Raw genomic sequence first — 18,429 nt, forward strand, 5'->3', positions numbered from 1 at the left:
GAGGGTTTTTTCCAGGTAATATTTTCATTTTCTTTGCAAAAGTAGTCTTTCACCCTTTAATCCCTGGGGAATGGATACTTTCTAGTGTTCTAATGTCAAGATTCTCCTTGCAGGAGCCCCTTCATGGACTAGTGGCAGTGACAGAACCTTCTGCTTCAGTTATGGGTAACCTTTGGAAAGTGTACCTGCTGATGCCCTAAATGCATACTATGTTAGGAAGGCTGGAGTGGACTTGAGTTGTCTCTTGGACATAGGATTATAGAAAGGATCTTATAAGTCGTTTAGTCCTAGCTTCTCTGTTTATATATGAAGAAAATGAGACCCACAGAGGGTAAATGATTTGCCCAAGAATACACAGCTAGTAAGTAGCAGAGCCAGCTTCAAACCCAAGTCCTTCTGACTCCAGATGCTGAGCTCCCAATTGAGAATATAAGACTGTTTCATTTTTGTCTTTGTATTATTGGAAGCTAGCCTAGTGTCTGAAATATCGTAGTCATTTAATAATAAATGTTTGTTGGCTGATAGATTCCTTCCTTCCTCTATATCACACTTATTTCATACACATTTGTTACTGTATGAATCTACGGTCAAGTGTAAATACAGTTGATCTCTAAAAAATCTCTTCCATTCCTACCATAGGCCATTAGTTCCTATCCACCGCTCTTCCTATTACTTTTATATTACCTTGACTCCCATGGTATATATAGCCAATGAGTAGGACTTAGGGATTACTATCAGCAACTAGTAGCCAAGGTCCATTGAGAACCCCATTCCTTCTTGTGACCCTTTAACCATACATCTTTCTCCATACAGGAGGCATGCCCTTTCTGTGCCTGCAGATTATATTTGGCCATCTCAAAAGTACCAGCTTTGCTGTTTTGCCTGTGGCACACACTGAATTGTCTAAGCCTGAAGACTGGAAAGAGGAAGGGCAGAGGTATCTTTGAGGTAGTGTTGGGGTCAATTTCCAAGGGAAAGAGAATGGAGAAAAAAGTTTGGGTGACATGTTTGGTTGTTACCTTCTGGGTAATACTTGTCTTTTCTGTGATGCACTGAAGGTGTGTGGCCCTAGGCAAGTCACTTTACCCCTTTTCAGCCTCAGCTTCCTCATCTGTAAAATGGGCTAATAATAGCACCCACTTTAAGACAGTTATTGTGAGGATAAAATAAAATAATGCGTATTAATAAAGCACTTTAAAAACCTCAAAGCAGTATATAAATGTCAGCCATTTTTTTTTTTGTCACTTGCATATCATGTTGCTTTTGACTCTTTTCGTGGCCTCCAGTTGCCTGCTACATTTTTGGAGAAGGTTCATAGTGTTTGGATGTCAGCAGTAACCAGAGAATTGTCAAGTTGGGAGGCACCTTCACAACACAGGCACAAATTAGTTTGCTAGAAGGCTTTCAGTGTGTAAGAACCCATTGTCTCCTGAGGAAGCCCATTTCACTTTTGGACAGCTATAATCACCGTGAGGGGTGCTAGGTGATGCGATGGATAGAATGCCTGGAGTCAGGAAGACCTGAGTTCAAATCCTCAGACTCTTACTGGCTGTGTGACCCTGGGCAAGTCACTTAACCCTGTTTGCCTCAGTTTCCTCGTCTGCCAAATGAGCTGGCGAAGGAAATGGCGCTCCAGTATCCTTGCCAAGAAAACCCCAAATGGGGTGACAAAGAGTCTGACACAACTGAAATGACTGAAGAACAACAACAACAATGTTGTTTGCTTAACACAAGCTGAAATGGGTTTCTTTGCATCTTCCATTCATTGCTCTGAGTTCTGCCCTCTGGGGCCAAGAGGAACATCCCAAATTTCCCTCCCAACATGACAGCCGTTCATTCTTGACATGTCTGTCTTGTTTCCCATCAAGTCATCTTACCTCCAGGATAAACATTTCCAGTTCCTCCAATGGCTTCTCGTATGTTAAGGTGTCTAGACCCCTGACCATTCTCCTGGTCATCCCCCTCTGGATGTGTTTCAGCTTGTCAATATCCTTTCTAAAATTTGAGACCCAGAAATTTAACATGATACTCCACGTGTGACCTAACCAGGTCAGAGTTGTTGCTGTTATTGTTCAGTCATTTCAGTCGTGTCTAACTCTGTGACCCCATTTGGGGTTTTCTTGACAAAGATACTGGAGTGGTTTGCCATTTCCTTCTCTAGCTCATTTTATAGATGAGGAACCGAGGCAAACAGGGTGAAATGATTTTCACAGAGTCACACAGCTAGTGTCCAAGGTCAGATTTGAACTGGGAAGATGAGTCTGAGTTCTCCCTGGGTCTGGGTCCTGCATGCTATCCACTGCACTGCCTAGCTATCCCTGACCATATAAGAATGCAGCTGTACTTACTGCCTGTCCCTTACTAGATACATTTTGCTTCTCTTAATGTTGCCTAGGACTATATTCATTTGGCTACTGTACCACACTCATTTTTAGTTTGTCTGCTAAAAACTCCAGATCTTTTTCATAAAAAGTTGTAACTTTATCTAGCTATACCTCCCCCATGCTCTAGTCTTAAGGATGATTTTCTTAAACCTAGTTTCAGAACTTCACATTTATATGAAATTTAATCTCTTTCAGTTTGATCCCTTGTTCCAGATTGCTGAACCCTTTCCAAATCTTGACTTTGTCATGTAGAATGTTAGCCATCCCTTCTGACTTTGCATCATCTGCAAAATTTAAAAAGCATATCATTTGTCTACTTGTCTGAGTCAAGACTTTTTAACCTGGGTCCATGACCTTGTTTGTTTGTTTTTTTAATTGTGATAACTGTATTTCAAGATAATTGGTTTCCTTTGCAATCTTTTGTATATTTTATTAGATACATTTAAAAACATTGTTCTGAGAATGGGTCTATCGGCTTCACCAAATTGCTGCAGGGGTCCCTGGCATAGACCTGGGTAGAAATATGAAACAGCCCGGGGTCAAGCAGAAGTGCATGGCTGACACATTCCACTAGTGACCACCCTCTAAATTTACAGCAGCTTGTTAATGACTACTCTTTGAATCTGGTCAATCAACTAGCTCTGAATCCACTTAATCAAACTGTCGTCTAGCCCACATCCTGTCCTTTGTCAGATGTTTTGTTGAAATTTAGGTATACTAGATTTCCAGCAGCCCTCTCCCTTCTCTATAAACCCGGAGATCCTGTCAAAAAGGAAACTGAGATGAGTTTGGCACAACCCGTTCTCTGATAAAGTCCTGCTGCTCCTAGTGATTGCCATTTCTCTTTTTTGAAATGTTCACAAACCATCTTATTTAATATTTAATAATGTATTCTAAAATGTTTACTCAGGGTTGAGGTCAAGCTCAAAAGCCTGTAATTTGCAAACTTCTTGCCCAGTTTTGAAAACCAGGCAAGATTTGCCTGTGCCCAGTCCTACAGCAGCCCTCCTGTCTTCCATGGTCTTTTAGAAAGGACTGATGGCAGCTCAGCTATCATATATGCCAGCTGTTCGCATATCGAAGGATATCATTATTCTGGGACATTACTTTATTTCAGTTCAGCACGCAGTTAAGTACCTACTGAGGGCAAAGTACTATGCTAGGATTTGCTGATACAGAGACAGAACTGAAATGGGCCCTTCCCCTCAAAGGCCCCTTCCCTACTAGTGAGGAGGCCTAATTCTGTTTGGCCTCAGAGGGCAGAGCTAGGAATAGTGAGTGGAGTTTTCAGAGAGACAAATTTCAGCTTAGGGAAAGGAAAAGCTACCTAACAAGTTGTTGTTATTGTTGTTTAGTCTTTTTCAGTATCCAGTCGCTCTTGGGGCTTTCTTGGCAAATATACTAGAGTGGTTTGCCATTTCCTTCTCCAGCTTGTTTAACAGATGTGGAAATTGAGGCAAACAGGGTTAAATGACTTGTCAATGATCACACAGCTCGTAAGTGGCTGAAGTGGGATTTGAACTTAGATCTTCCTGACTCCAAGCCTGTCTTTCTATCCACTTTACTATCTAGCTGCCCACCTAAGTAGAACTCTATAAAGTGGAACTGATTGCTTTGAGAGATAGTAGTTTCCCTTCCCTCCTCCCACTTTCCCTCCAGAAGTCTTAAAGCTAAGTTAAGGGATATTGGGGATGTTGGAGAGGTGTGTTGTGCTAAATGACTTCTAAGGGCCATTCCAACTCTGACATCCTGTGATAGGATAAACCAGGTGAGGGGGAAAATCAGGACTTGAAGTAGAAGAGAGAGAGGCTAGCCAGGTAAGTAAGAGAAGCAGTCAGTTGCAAGAAATTTCATGGAGATGGAATCCATAGAAATTGGCAATTAACTGAGGAGAGAAAATAGTATAATGGGGAAAGTACTAGATTTGGAATCAGGGACTCTGGGTTAAATTCTAGCTTTGCTACTTACGACCTGTAGGGACTTAGGTAATTCACAACCTGTCTGGGGCTCAGTTTCCTCATCTGAAAAATGAGTAACTGAGTAGATATACACAGTCCTTACAATTCTAAATCTATAATGCTGTTGTTTGGTAGTTTTCACTACAGACTCTATGGTTTTCTTGCAAAGATATTGGAATGGTTTGCCATTTCCTACTCCAGCTTGTTTTACCGGTGAGGAAATGGAAGCAAACAGGATTAAGTAACTTATCCAGGGTCACACAGCTTGTTTCTAAGGCCAGATTTGAACTCAGGAAGACAAGTCTGAGTCTTCCTGACTCCAGGTCCAGCACTCTACCTGCTGCACTAACTACCCCAAAATCTATAATACCATTGTGGAATATGGATGGTGAGGTAAGAGAAACATCAGAGATGAACTCTGAGATTATGAATCTGTGTAACTGGAGAGATTGTGGGACCCTCAAACCGTAGGATGTTTGTACTATTGGAGGCAGCGAGGGGTTCTCTTACTGTCTCCACGCTTATCTTGGGTTGAAACTCTGTATTAAACATTTTTGTTCTATTCTTCCCAGTCCAAAGGTCATTCTTCTTGGCAGAGAAAACAAGCAAAATAATACATGAGTGGCTCTAGATTCCCTCAGTTGTCTATTCTTTTTCCATCTACCTGAGTTTCTTCCCATCTATCCCTCCTTTATCTTCCTCTTTCCCCCAGCATAATTTAAAATCGTTATTTTTCTTATCCTTCACACTCATTACTAGCCAGGCTACTCTTTCATATTCAGCGTTAATTACCTATTCTTGTTTCCATGTTCTCTTAATATCTTTTAAAAATCAAAGTTAGTTGATGATGTCTCCGCTCAACCACACATATTTTTCTAGATAGCTTCACCTGTCCCTTTTCTTGTTCATTTCTTTTTTATCTTTAGAATTTTGTTCTTAATAGTTTTCCACCTCTCTGACTTCTCCTAAAGAGTATTAGACCACAAGTCAGACCAATCTTCAGCTGCCAGTTAAATGAAGCACATTAAAATGTCAGAATATACTTGCTGCTGAAATCCAGAACTACCAGTGGAAAAAAAAAATATTTATAGCTCCTGAGGGGAGTATGGAGTCATCGATGGTGTTGGTGGTAGTGGAGGGAGGCCTACCAATCAGGGAGACCTGCACGTCAACAGTAACTGGCTGCAACTATCATATTAGGGTCTGAGCCATCTTCCCAAAAATCTAACATTTCTAACCCCCAGTTCCTCCATTCTGTAGGCTTCACAGGGGGCCAAGCCATTTGTTTTTATAGACTCAAACTGGATTGGACTATAGAGATGATCTAATCCAACGTCCTTATTTTACAGATAAGGAAACTGAGGCTCAGAGGGGTTAAGATAGTGGCCGAAGGTCATACAAAATTATTGGCAAAGCTGGGACCTGAATCTGTCTCCTTGACTCCAAATTAAATGCTCTTTTCACTATATCATAATTCTTCTTTCCCCCCACCCCATAACAGCTGAGATGAATAGTGGAATCTTTAGACATTGCACACACAAGCCAGAAGCAGACCAGCTTCTGCCAAGTCAGGAAATGAAGCCTTAGAAATAAGGTTCTAAGTAAGCAAAGTTAATTAGCAAGCCTTTGTATAGAAATGCCAAATGCTGTAAAAGCTCTTGCAATAGGATTGCCCAAGGGGTAAGAAACCTCCTGGTTAACTTGGCCTTATGGCCCTCAAAGTCTAGCCAATGGTAGGTAGCCACACTCTAGGAAGCCTACTGTAGTGAACAGCTCTGTGCTAACTCCTAGCATGTTACCCCTGCCCTTTCACCTGTGATAGTAAGACTATGATAGAACTTTTGGCATTACTTCTGAGGATACCAGGGGTCTAAGTAGATTCGTTAGATAGCCCAGAAGGGCTTGTGGCTCTGAGTGGGAAGACAGCTTAGAGAGATTTCTTATCATCTTACTGTGTTGTGTGCTAGAGGAGAATTAGTGCAAAAACAATCAGCCCACCACCTTTTCCTTTCCAGCAGAGTTAGCACCAGAACTGGGAAAAGCAGCCAAGCCCTGTCTCACATGAAAAGGATGATCAGGACAGCTCAGCTGCTGCCTAATGGACTCTCTGCATAAGAGATTATTGACGAAGAACAGGTGAAATGTCTCTTTACAGTAACACATGCCTTGCTTTCCCGGTGGACAGCCAGAGAGCTAATTAGGGAACACGACAGCTGTCCAGCCTTTCAGTGGAGGATCAACAATGTACCACCTCCTGAGTGCCAAAGGACCGGGATGGAAGTAGGAGAAAAAGAGGGAGTGGAGTTAAGGGGCCATAATCCAAGGGGCTGATTTATTTCCCAAAGGGGACATTTGGGTTTGTCATGTTTTGCAGAATGGAGGAAGGGGAAGAGAAAGGGGAGGTGTGGATTGATGAGAGTGCAGGATGACAAAGCAAGGAAGTTGGGAGACTAAAGGCAGGAAAAAGGAGGAGAGGTATTGAGGAGTTAGTGTCATCTTGGTTCTCAGACTAAAAAGCATATGGTAGAATGGAAGAGCCAGGTGTCTGAAGAATGGGGGGATGAGCAGTCAGCCAGGAAGGAGAATGATGAGGCAGAGTAGAGAGTCTGCTTCTCATTCCCTGCAGACCTTCCCTCCTCCAGCTAAGATCTCATAGGGCCCAACATTATACATTTGTATTTCCTCTTATCATGCCACCAGAAGGGACCAACAGGAACAGAGACACTGTGCCCCTAGTGAAAAATGTATTTTTAGCTGGACCTGTCCAATCTTAGCTTTTGTTAGTTATAAAATACATGCAGCACTTTTTTTTTGTAATACAGAACTGAAAACAACATAGTATTCCATCAATTAGGGAATAGCTGAATAAATTGTGGCATGTGAATGTAATGGAATATTATTATGCAGTTAGAAATGTAGATGAATATAAGGCATTAGGGAAGACTTGTATGAACTGATGCAGAGTGAAGTAAACAGATCCAGAAAAACAGTATGCACAATGACTACAATAATGTAAATGAAGAGAACACCAAAAAGAAGCCAGACTGAGTGATTTTAATGATGGGCTTTGGTCCTGAAGAACAGATGAAATGTATCTTCCTTTTCAGCAGAGAGGTAAGGGGGGGATATAAGTTGCATACACTGTCAGATGCATTTGCTGTATTGGTAGCTTTTGTTTCATTGTTTCTATTAAAAGAGAGGATATGATTCTTAGGGTGACATGGAGGGAAAGATCCAGAAGTGACATGTAAAAATAAAAGACATCAACAATTTTTATCTTTAAAAATTTGTTTGTATTCAGGACCAACCTTACAGAAGACCAAATAGAAGTAATTGCTCTGGGCCTTGTGGGGAGAGATACTGAGGGATTTTATAGTAAGGATGGAGTTAATAATATCACCAACCTCCCAGAATTGTTGTGAGGATCGAAGCAGTTAACTTCATAAACCTTAAAGTGCTATATAAATGCCAGCTATTATTATAAAAAAGTGTTTTTAATGGAACTTAATGCATTCCTACCTTTTGTAAGTTATAAAATTTGTTTGTGCAACACATTTTATTGTCATCGTTGTTGATGGTAGGGCTGAATCTGAAGTCAGAATCCTTGGGTTCAAATTCTGGTTCTGTTTACTTACGACCTGTGTGGCCTTGGGCAAAATCACTTTATTTCTCTGGGGCACAGTTTCTTTATCTACAAAATTAGGGTGTTGGTCAACATAGGCCAAGATCTTCTCCATTGTATACTTATCATCTGTGATCTCCTTTTACTCTGTGGCTGCCCAATTTTTGTTTTTGGGAAGAGGAAAAGGAGAGGAGGGGCAGTGTAAGCTTATTTCCAAAAGTCTTTCTAATAACTCCCTGGGTTTCTCAGTTCTCAGACCCTAGGGGCTTAGAGATAAATTTTTTTAGTTTTTAGTAATAGTTCAGATAATAAAGAATCAATTACATAGCTTAACTCACGATAGATAGTCCTAAGGGGAAGAGAAAGATAATAATCTTAGATCTCGAACTGGAAGAGCCTTCAGACGTCACCTAATACAAATCCCTCGTTTTACAGAGGAGGAAACTGAGTCCCAGTGAGATAAAGTGATTTGCCTGACATCACATAGGTAATAAACGTCAGAGACAGGATTTGAACTTAGGTGCTCTGACTCCTGAGCCAGTACTCATACTACAAGGATTGAGGCAGAAGAATTTCCCACCAGCAGTTGCTGATTAATAGGGAAATGATTTTGTCATGTGTGATAATTATTTACTCAATATGCAAGCATGTTATAATAATTAAGAGAGTGATCGTTTATTATTTCCTTAACCTAAATCTGAGGTCAGCACTTCATTCAGGCATGAGCTATGTCATTATGCCAGAGAATCTTTACAACCAAAGAAACCATGAGAAAACATATCCTTTTATACCTGCTTTGACCTTGCTTCTTGACCTTACTCCTTTCATGCCTTCTTTCACCTTTTCATACAGTTAGAAAGTATTCAAAAAATTGGATTAGAGAAGCCTGATTGTGCTTCCTTTGTCTTCCTGCTTTGCTCTTATAAGCAAAGAAAGTACTAAACCATCATAGATTGACATTTATTGATTATCTACAGTATATGTAGGAGCAGTTAGATGGCGCAGTGGATAGAGAGAGTGTGGGCCTGGTGTCAGGAAAACTCATCTTCCTGAGTTCAAATCTGGCCTCACATACTTAGTAGCTATGTGACCATGGGCAAGTCACTTAACACTGTTTGCCACAGTTTCCTCATCTGTAAAATGAGCTGGAGAAGGAAATGGGAAACCACTATCTTTGCTGAGAAAACCCCAAATGGGGTCATGAAGAATAAGACACAACTGAAAAACAACTCAACAACAATGTATGTGGGGCTACTCTGTCCACCATGGAGTTTTGGAAACCTAGAAAAAATGCAATTTTAGGTCAAACTAATGATCCTACCAGCTCAGCATCTCTCCATCTCTCCCTGTCTGTCTCCCTCCCTCCTTCTCCTTCCCTATCATCCTCCCTTTTTCCCTCCCTCTCTTTCCCTTCTCTCTCTTTCTCTCTCTTCTCTCTATCTGTCTGTGTCTTGGAGTCTCTGAGAAATGCATTTTGTGGGAGATTCTGATGATTTTTCTCTATCATATTCTCTATTCATATATTCTACCTTGTTCTTTCTCCTGAGTTCTCCTTAACTGCCTCTCCAAACATTTATCTCCCCCCAACAGCATGTCAAATTCAACATGTCCAAAAGTGAGCTCATCTTTTCCCCCTAAAACCTGTCCTTCCTTCGAACTTCTCCACTTCTATTAATGGCACTGTGAATTTCTCAGTAACTTAGCCCCCCAAACATCAGGTCATCTTTGGCTCTTCCCCGTCTTTCACCTCCCACATCCGATTAGTTGCCGGGTCCTGTCAATTCTACTGTAGTAATATCTCTTGCAAAAGCTTTCTTCTTTCTGTTCACATGGCCACTCTTCTGTTTCAACCCCACATTATCTCTTCCCTAGATAGTTTTAAAATGAATATTTTATTGATACCTTTTTTACAATAATTTCTGACTATCCCACCCCCACCTCGTAACAAAGGAAAGCAGAATTAAACAAAACCAGACAATACTGCAACCATGCCTATGGTACAACCATATGTACCTTTCAGTACCCCCAAACCCCCACATTTCCTCGTCTCTTCTTTGGTTACTTAGGCATTTGTCATAGTTTCCTAATTTGTGTTCCCAAAGCCAATCCCTTCCTTATCCAGGCCATCTTTCTTACAATTTCTGGATTAATTTTCCTACAGGGAGGAGCCCTGAATATTTCTAATTTTTCCTTAGTACTTGGATGATGGAGCTATCATCCAAAAATTTTAAATCATCTCTAGCATGTTTGTTTGCATTGGAGGGTAATGAATTCTATGGAATAGAATAATAACTGGCATTTCTAGAGCCCTTCAGGGTTTGCAAAGTGCTTTATATACATGATCTCATTTGAGATTCAAAATAGCCCTGTAAGATAGTAGGTATTATCATCATCACAATGTTACTATTAATAATACCTATGTAATAATACTCAAGTATTATTACATTAGTGTAAGAGGTGGAATTCAAATTCAGTTCTTCTTGAGGTGGTGCAGTATGTAGAGAGCATTGGGTTTGGAATCAGGAAGACCTGAGTCCAAATCCAACTTCAGATACTTTCTGGCTGTCTCTGCCTTAGTTTCCTCAACTGTAAAATGGGAATAATACTAGTACCTACATTAAAGGTTGTTGTGAGGATCAAATGAGATAATATTTGTAAAGTGCTTAGCAGTGTGCCTGGCATTTAGTAGGTGCTTGATAAATACTTTCTGACTACCCTATGTCAGGCTGCCTCCTATGTATTTAATACTTAACAGTATTAAGAAATACTTAAAGTGTTTCCTTCAGATCCCAAAAGGTATTACAATGATTTTACAATCTACTGGAGGGAGAAAGTGAAAGAACTAACACAGATATTTGGTATAGATAAATAGTTTAAATAAACTACATAAATGGCAAGGACTGAATGTGAAGTACAGGTTAGTAACAAGCAGAGGGGCCGAGGTCCTCAGCTGGGGCCATGCACGAGAAGTGGGCTTTGGGAGCTCCACCTATCCCCAGGAGGGCTGGAGCAGGTATTTAAATCTGCCTCGTGATGCTCTGTAGCCTGGTCAGACCCGCCCAACCCTAGACAAGTGGGGCATATCAGAATAAGGAAGTTGACAGCAGGTAAGCAACTTGCAGCAGCTCAGCTGTGGTGTCCCGGCTTTCCTTTCCACGTTCTTTGGTGTGGTATGTGACTCTGGCTACTGTGTTTCTGGAGAGGGCAGTCAGGAGCCTGGGTGCGGTGTCTGGGTTTTTCCTGGGTGGCTTGTGTGCTGTCTGAGGTCCTGTAACATTTGAAAGCTGGGAAATAGTGGATATCTAAGAGGAGGTCTGAGCTGGGATGATGAGTCCTGCAGATGGGACTTCATAGCTGTTGTTCCGTCCTTCATTTCTGAGCTTGGCCCTCAGTCCCTGGAGAAGGCTAGTCAGTTCTGTGTACCTGTATATAGAAATGAGGTTTAGATGGGACACGGGCCACAGCCAAGTGGGATGGAGTGCTAGGTCATTGTTTAGGTGAATATAACAAACTCAAATGTTGCTGTGGTTGACTTCCTTTGCACAATGGGTATCATATTTCTTGCCTTCTCAATGAGTGGGGGAGGGGAGGGAGGAAGAGAATTTGGAACTCAAAATTTAAAAAAAAGAATGGTTAAAAAATAGATAACAGGAGAGAGAGAGAGAGAAATAGAGACAGAATGAGAGAGAGGTTTTTTTTTTGTTGTTGTTTAATAAAATCAGTTTTCTCCCAGGAGCTGAGAAACATCACCCTCTCCACACTTTGTTCCTGGAGCCAGGTACATTAGTCAGTAAGTCAAAGCCTCTTGACATTTTCCCTGTCCTTCTTTTGCTGTCCCCCAAATAGATTTTCCATATCTGCAAGAGACATTAGTGACCTCTTGAATTTCTAATCTGATGTTTCTGACCTTACCCCTCTTTTCTCAGTATTTTCGCTCCCTTAGTGATCTCTTTTACTGTTTTGACTTAAGCTATCACCTTTATCGAGGCAGCTAGATGGCTCAGTGGATAAAACTCAGTCAGGAAGACCTGAGTTTAAATCTGGCATCAGATGCTTAATTGCTATGTATCCTGGGCGAGTCACTTAACCTCGGCTTGCCTTAATCCACAAGAAAAGGAAATGGCAAAAACACTCCAGTATCTTTGTCAAGAAAATTCCACTGGACAGTATGTGTCTGGAAGAGTCAGACTCAACTAAACAACAACAATGGAATTTATACAAATGACACCCAAATATGCATATCCTCTCTTGCTTCTCCCTAGAGGTCCAGTCCTCTAATCTTATTCTGTATTGCCTTTTAAAAGTCCTTCCTCAACCCCATCCCCCCTCGTTTTCTCACCTCTCTAGAAGTTCATAAGATTTCTAAACCTTTTCAGATGTACACTTTGTTTCCTCTTCAACCCAGATGAGAATAAAGTTCCCATATTACTGGCCCCCCACCCCCACCTGTTTCCTCTAAATTAGTTCTTCCTTTCACACCCCGTTTTTATGAGATAATTGCTCCTTTTTACCTTATGCTATCCAATTCTTAGAATCACCTCATCATACACAAATCAGTCACAACCTTTATTTCAAACTTTTTTAGTAATGATTACAATTTTAAGAATACTGATAACATTTTCACATTGCATAAGTTTAACCTTTATCAGTGCCTTATAATTAGTTTTTAATGATTTCTTTATATTTCTTCTTCTTTTATATTGAATTTTGCGATTGAGTTCTGGTCTTTTTGTTACAAATACCTGAAAGTCTTTCGGTTCATCAAATGTCTATTTTTTTTTTCATTCAGGATAACTCAATTTTGCTGGATAAGTTATTCTTGGATACAACCCCAGCTCCTTTGCTCCTTGAAATATAATGTCTGAAGACCCATGGTCTTTTAGTGTAGAAACTGCTAGGTCTTGGGAAATCCTAACTGTTTTCCCCACAGTATTTAATTTTTTTTCTTGTTGCTTGTAATATTTTCTCTTTAACCTTGGAGTTTTGAAACTTGGCTATGATGTTTCCTGTAAGTTTTCTTCCTAGGATCTCTTTCAAGTGGTGATCACTGGATTCTTTCTAACTTCAGGGCAATTTTCCTTAAAAATTTCTTGTAGTAAGTATCCGGATTCTCTCTAATTTTTTATCATAACTTTCAAGTAGTCTGACAATTCTTATATTGTCTCCTCTCGATCTGTTCTACAGATCAGTTGTTTTTCTATTCATGTTCTCTTCTATTTTTTCTAGTTTTAGTATATCTTAGTGTCTTATGATGTCATTCACTTCCATTTGCCTGATTCTAGTTTTCAAGGAGTTATTTTCTTCCTTAAGATTTTGTATCTCCTTTTCCAATTGGTTAACTTTCTTTTCATAATTTTCTTGGATTGCTTTTTTTTTCTTCTAATTTTTTCCTCATTCTCTCTTGTTTTGTTTTTGAATTCCTTTTTAAGTTCTTCCAAGATTTCTTTTTGTGCTTATGACCATTTGACGATACTCTTTAGGGTAGGAGCAGGTTTTTTTAACCTCACTATCTTCCTCTGAGTATGAACTCAGATCTTCTTTTTACACCAAAGTAGCTATCAATGGTCAGTTCCTTTTTCCTTTGCTTAACTCATTTTTATTTTTAATTTGTCATTTTATTTTTAGCAGCTTAATATGATTATAATCAAGTGTTTTTTTTTTTATAATCAAGTTTTAATCCCAAGTTGTGGGTAATGTTGCCCTAAGACTCAGATCCTTCTTACTCTTGTTTTCTGAATTCTTCTGGGGGCTCAAGCTTAGGGACTCCTCTCTTTCTCCCCTAAGCCTCAGCCACACTGTCCTGAAAATATTCTTGTTCCCTGTGATCCCATATTCACCCACACTCACAGCTGGGCATCACATCTGTTCAGCACCACTAGGTGTGACTTCCAGAAACAGCAGGGGGTCCTTCAATCTTCCCTCACTCAGGTCCACTGTTCTTCAATGAAAGTTTGTGAGGTAAAAGTTCATTAGGTGAAAGTTCCTGAGTCTGCGAGGTAAAAGTACCTGAGGTAAAATTTCTTAAAGCCTAGTCTCCTTCTCTCAGGTCCTACTTATTTTTGATTCAGTGCCCGGCACACAGTTGACCCTTAATAAATGCTTCCTTCCATCTCACCTTTTTCTGTCTTTCTTCTCCCTAGAGATCCTTCTTTCTTTTCTTCTTTTTCCTTCCTCTTCCTTTCCTCTCTCTTTCCCTCCTTTCTCTCCCTTCCCACTCTCCCTCCCTTTCTTCCCTTCCTTCCCTCCCTTCCTTCCCTGTCTTTCTTCCTTCCTCTCTCCTCCCTCCTTCTCTCCCTCCTTTCCTTCCTTCCTCCCTTCCCTCCCATCCTTCTTTCTTGCCCTCCTTGCCCTCCTTGCCCTCCTTCCTCAATTAGATTAAGAGCTCCTTAAGTGGAACTGCAGACCTTTTGGTCTGTTGATTCCCAGTGCCTGGCTCAGTGCCTTGCACAAATATCACTAGTCAAAGAACTGTGATTTTATCAGTGACCAAACTCCCTCCACCAACTCAGTTGACATCCAGTTGTTGCTAACTTAATAGATAGCCTTAGAGAATCTGAAATTCAGAGAGATTAAGTGAAATGTCTAGGGCCACCCAGCTAGTAGGTGGCAGAGGCAGGATCTGAACCCAGGCCCAGTACTCTAGCCACCAGCCCACACTACCTTTCTCTCCTTGAATGTCCTACTATGTTTAACGCAGTCTTAACCATAAAACCTGTGCCCGATAAATGTTTGTTGAATTGATTCTCTGTCAGAGCCACCTCTCCTAGTAGGCGGACTACAGATCCCAGAGGGCTTTACACACAGGATGTGGCCCCTCGGTTTCTGTTTCGTACTGGTGGTTCCTGGCTCTTGCAGCAGATGTGGCATGCCAAGGCCTCAAGGAATGGGGGCAGTGCCAGTGGGCAGAACTGGATTCTAAAGATATAGCAGAGAGGGAACGTGTGGGATGTATCCAGGAAATGCATCTGCCTCATTCCAGGGATAGGTGTGTACCCAGCAGGACTTCCTGCTTCTTCCTTCCTTGTTCATAAAGCAATACCTGCTCTCAGAACCAAGCTAGAGGTATATGTGGAGATGTGTCAAGGGTGGCAAGGAGGCAAGGGTGGAAAAAATGATCTTACTGTGAGAGTAAAAGTGTACAGAACATGTCCTTTCCTGCATCCTCCCCAGTGGCCAGATAGCTCATGATGGATGACTTTTTTGTTGTTGTTTTATCCCTCTAGACCACCCCAGGGCCATCCAATTCAATCTTATTGATGTGTATTAAGTGCCTAATTAGTGCAGGGCACTGTTATAAGCACTGGAGGTACAATTAATAAAGAGAAAGACAGTCCCTGCCCTCAGGGACTTTGCCATCTAATAGAGGGAGACAACACAGAAAAGGAAGCAGGAAAGCAAGGGCAGGGAGGGAGAGAGACTAAGGGATACTGGCAGATGCAGAATGGAGTGAGCAAAAGTCCAGGCTCTGCCTTCTGTAGAGGAAAGTTATTAGGAGGCATTTAGTATTCCACCCTCCAGTCTACCGGGCCATATCCAATGGACAGTTCCAAGACCACTGGATAGCCTAGGGCCATATCCAGTAATGGGGTGAAGAGATCTGTAGCCCTCTCTCTGAATTTCTCTCTCTTTACCTCTACATTTCCTTCCCTCTTCCCTTCTCTAGTCTCTCCCCCTTCCCTTTTCCCTTTGGGTTCTCCGTATCTCATAAGAGGGCACTCTAGGAGGTGGTTGGTAGTCACAGAATATTAGAGGTCTAACGTCTAACGTCCTTCATTTTAATAGATGAAAAAGGACCTTGAGCAGTGTCTTAATATTGCCCCTTCTGGAAATAGCACAGAAACTCCTCTCAGGGACCTCAGCTAGCCCTTCACTCTGCCAAGGGTAGAGATCCGATATGGTGGTGCATTTTTTTTTTTTACCACGGTCCTTCCAAGTTGATGCCAGGGAAATATGGACAGTAGGTGTAGTACTTGGGCACAAGTGCAGGAAGAAGATAAGACTATAATTGGGAGATTTATTTATTCCTCAAACATTATCAAGTTTCTCTTGATGTCTCTAGCAAGTGTCTCTAGCAAGACACTGCTAGGTGCTGAGGATGTAAAGATATATTATGTTATGTTATATTATACTATAATATGTTATATCAAATCATATTATATATAATAACAATAGCTAGCATTTATATAGCACTTTAGGGTTTGCAACGTGTTTTAGAAATATTACCTCATTTGATTCTCACAACAACCCTAGGAGGTGGGCGCTATCATCATCTCCATTTTGCAGTTGAGGAAACAGAGGCAGACAGAAATTAAGTGTCAGAGTCAAACAGCTAGTAAGTGTCTGAGGTTGGATTTGAATTCAGGACTTCTTAACTCAGGACTTCTTGACTTCAGTGATGTACCTTCAATACAGCTGCCTAATATACAATGCCTACTCTTAACAAAATGGAGGGTGGGAAGAAGGAGTTCTTAACCTAAGGTCTGTGAACTTAAAAAATTTACAACTATTTTAATGTAATTGGTTTCCTTTGTAATCTTATGTATTTTACTTTAAGCATTTAAAAACATCATTCTGAGAAGGGATCTGTAGGCTTCAACAGACTGCCAGTGGGGTCCAGGACACACAAAAAAGGTTAAGAACCTTGCTCTAGGAGTTTGTGGTCTAGGAGATAAGATGAGATAGGGACACGAATAGAGACAAGAGAAAGGAGCTATATTTAGAAATAATCTCCTCATTCAAACTTAAAATAATTGTGCAAAAGCCTGTAAGGACTAACTCTGCTTGGGAAATACCAATGAAACTTTGGCATGTTTCTGTGGAATCTTAGGGCTTTGTCTGTGGAATACTTAGAAAAATCCTGTTCTAACCCTCTGACCTCACTGGCAACCAGACAATAGAGCAGGGTGGGCAAAAAGGGACTGAGAAGTTCCAGGGAAGAGGCCTTGTTAAATATAGGGAAGCTGGGGAGTCTGGAATATATTTCGAGTTTGTGTCTCTGTCTTTCCAGTTGGCCTGACAGCCTGGAACTGGGAATAATTTTACTCTGGGGAGCAAAAAAGCAAAGAACTGTCTAAAAGGTAAACAGGCATCTCTGCTTTTGTCCCCAGAGACACATAGAGCCCACACACCTGCAATGACCAAGGAACCTCTGAATCCTGGGGCTGATGCTTGCCCGTTCTACTGAGGATGGCACCACACCCCAGTTTCCCACTAGGAAGAAGACTGACCCGAGACATTCCTGGACAGTGATCCTGATGTCTCTTCTATGCAGACCATTCAAGTGTGAGATAAGTGAGTAAGTTACAATCCCTGTTGAGGCCTCTGTCGCCATCTTGTCCCTAATTCTGTCATTTGGGCCCCCTAGTCTGAACCAGCCACAGAGATTGGATGTTCTGAGTTCTAGTACTGTCTGATTCTGCCACCCATAGACCAATGCATGGTGAATGAGAGGCCCTTGTACCTTTCCCATCTCAGAGGTGGGAAGCAGTTGAACCTGGGCCAAGAATATTCTAAGTCTAGAAATGAGTGGCTTTGGGATCTCAAATGGAGTCAAACACCTAGACCCAGCCTCTAGCAGACCCAAAGGTGAGGATTTCTACTTGTAGATGAGAGCTTAAAATCAAGTGTTAGGGCTTAGTTACCTCTTATCCTAGGTCGTTATGATCAGATTTGTCTCTGTAGGATCTCTTGGGTGTTTTTGGTAGCTGCAGTGATCCGTGAGTGCTGGATATTAGGAAATGATTTGTTTTACCGGGTGACTCTCAAAAGGGACCATGTTTCTGCACGTAGTATCTTATAGACATCCTGTCCCTGAGAAGAAGAGAAGGCCTGAGGCAGAGCTAACCAGCGAGAGGTCTGCGATGGTTTTCTCATCAGAGGATAGGTTATCTGGGTTGTCCTCTTAGCTGTTGCCCAGACTGTCCACATCCAAGTTCTACCCCAGGCTCTGATTAAAATATCTCATTCCATAAAGCATGGTAAGGCCATGACTTTTGTGTCTCTAAATGGGGAGTGGAACAAGTAAAGTGGGATAAGGAGGAATAGATCTATGATATAACTTCATCCTACTTCAGGGATGACTCTAGCTTTTCAGTCCTCAGTTTTTATTGGTGGCTCTAGGCCCCCAAAAGCCAAATATGCCCTTGGAGGCCCTTTGTTTAGCTGTTGGTTATGCTAGGCCCATGATTCCCCTTATAACCTCCCCTCCCACGCTGCTGCCAAATTTAGAATGTTCCTAGGCAGCCTTGCCATCCTTTCTGCCCCTTGGCAACCCAAAAGGCAGCCCACCCTGTTGTCCCTGGGACATCGTCAGTTGAGGCTTGATACAAACCATCAGAGCTTTCCTGCAATATTCCGGGAGCTGGGAGTGTGTTGGAGGTGTGTCCTGGTGTGTGGGCTCTTGAATGTTCATGGCCACCTGTGTGTGTGTGTGTGTGTGTGTGTGTGTGTGTGTGTGTGTGTGTGT

General features: G+C 41.5%; 1 protein-coding gene across 18 annotated transcripts in view; it reads left to right on the forward strand.

The window, feature by feature from the left end:
* Positions 1 to 18,429, forward strand: part of TMEM229B (transmembrane protein 229B) — a 56,630-nt gene that overhangs the window by 27,463 nt on the left and 10,738 nt on the right. For 5 of the 18 annotated variants that reach the window (XR_003567465.1, XR_003567466.1, XM_027843689.1 and 2 more), the window contains exons 1-3: positions 11,056 to 11,134; positions 11,698 to 11,754; positions 17,072 to 17,255. The gene's annotated coding sequence lies outside the window, so the exon portion shown is untranslated. Of the gene's footprint in view, positions 1 to 6,361; positions 6,479 to 7,276; positions 7,457 to 11,000; positions 11,135 to 11,697; positions 11,755 to 14,774; positions 14,950 to 17,071; positions 17,260 to 18,429 lie in introns of those variants that run through there. The other 13 variants (XM_027843688.1, XM_027843690.1, XM_027843700.1 and 10 more) reach the window with 11 other exon arrangements.

This window comes from Vombatus ursinus, unplaced genomic scaffold, assembly GCF_900497805.2.
Source record: "Vombatus ursinus unplaced genomic scaffold, bare-nosed wombat genome assembly UNPS02014926.1, whole genome shotgun sequence".
In the NCBI taxonomy this organism is placed as follows: Eukaryota; Metazoa; Chordata; class Mammalia; order Diprotodontia; family Vombatidae; genus Vombatus; species Vombatus ursinus.